The sequence below is a fragment of the Prionailurus bengalensis genome, chromosome D1, assembly GCF_016509475.1.
Source record: "Prionailurus bengalensis isolate Pbe53 chromosome D1, Fcat_Pben_1.1_paternal_pri, whole genome shotgun sequence".
Classification (NCBI taxonomy): domain Eukaryota; kingdom Metazoa; phylum Chordata; class Mammalia; order Carnivora; family Felidae; genus Prionailurus; species Prionailurus bengalensis.
Genome location: NC_057346.1, coordinates 38,680,781 through 38,682,434, shown reverse-complemented (window position 1 = coordinate 38,682,434; position 1,654 = coordinate 38,680,781).

Sequence of the window (1,654 nt, the reverse complement as noted above, 5' to 3'; positions counted from 1 at the left end):
TTAGCTGTTCTGTCGATCTGTGTCATTCTATCTATCTTATTAACCATAAAATAACTAAAGGAGGAGAATCGTAATGGTTGAGATGAGCTTTGGGGATTATCTGTGATTTTTATTTTTTCCTGTTTTCTTCTTTATCCACACCAACCCAAGCAGTTTCTGCTCTCATCTAGCTTTGTTAAAAAATTTTTTTCAATCATACAACAGGGTTAGATCAGTGAAAGAGGGCTTACAACTACTGTTCAGTGTTCTTTTCTCCGAAAAGCTGTCTGGGATACCAGGTATTTGCGATCTGTCCTTCAGAAATAAGCACCAAGGGCTTACGCCTTCACTGATTCTGGATCACATAGAAAATTACAAAAACACTTGTTTATTCATTAGGAATCCCCACAGCATGAAAAATAACAAGCAGTCTCTGAGCAGAACCAGTCTTCTCTGTGGCCTTAGGTGGGGCACCCCATCTGGGATGGAGGTGATTCTTGGCTGTCTTCCCATTTGGGCAGGATCTGATACGTGAGTCTGTGTCTCATTCAGCATGTCACCCAAGCTCACCACGTAATACATGTGTTTTCAAAATGTTACACCAGGAACAAAACAGTGTGGACTGCTTGACTTGCATGGGTTCTCAGAATTTCTCCTCATCTCTTTCTGTAGGTATTTCCCCCAGATCATGGCTTGATTTCTAATAATTATGCTCCAAGCCAGTTATTGTTAAGCTTGAATTTCAACAAAGAAAGCCCTCATGACCACTTGTCTTTGTTGGCTGTGCTCAGTGTACAGGAGTCTACTGTGAGACACTCTTAGGAGGTAATGGGTCAAGGTCACTCCTAGGGACAGCATGGCCTAACGGTGGTGCCCAGGCTCTGGAGTCAAAATGACTTCAGCTCGAATCCTGGCTTCAACATTTAACAACTATGTGATATTGGACAAGTTACCGCCTAAATCCACGGCTTCCTCATCTGTGAGATGGGGCTAATTAGTAGTTCTAAACTCAGAGGGTTGTTAGGAGAACTCATTGAGTTAATGAAGGTACAACCTTCATTACATGGCTGCCATGTGGTAAGTGCTCAGGAAATGTTAATTCTTGTTGATACAGCTACGGTTGATAATATCCTTGCATCTTGGATGAAATTGCCTGGAAGTTGCCTTAGAGCCCAGGATAGTTCTAGATCAGAGCTGGAAAGTCTGGGGTTAAAGTGCAGTCTGGGAGTTGAGGCCATGAATGAAGGTGAAGGAATCCAAAGCCTCATCCAAAGCCTGTCAACGTGTCTGAGGAAATAGGTGAGGGTTGGACCTAAAGTTTAGACGAAGGAGGCTCTGAGACGGGGAACTGGCCTATTTCCAGCACTATTCAGGAAGGGAGGTATGGAGCATTTCTGATCTGTGGAATAGAGGAGTTTTCCCTCCAGGCCCCTTCCTTGCTGAGTCCGCAGGCTGATAACAGATTCAGCTCCCCAGGAACCGTGAAATTGGAAGAGCGGTAACTAGACAGAGTGTGTATATTTTAGCAACCGGGAGGAATGATGGCTCTTACTATAAATAGTCATTCTGCTTTATTCCTCAGCCTCTTGTGAGTTAAAAAGACGTCATGAATTAGTGCCCAAAGGCTAATCTTTTTTTTTATGTTTGTTTATTTTTGAGAGAGAGGGAGAGTGAG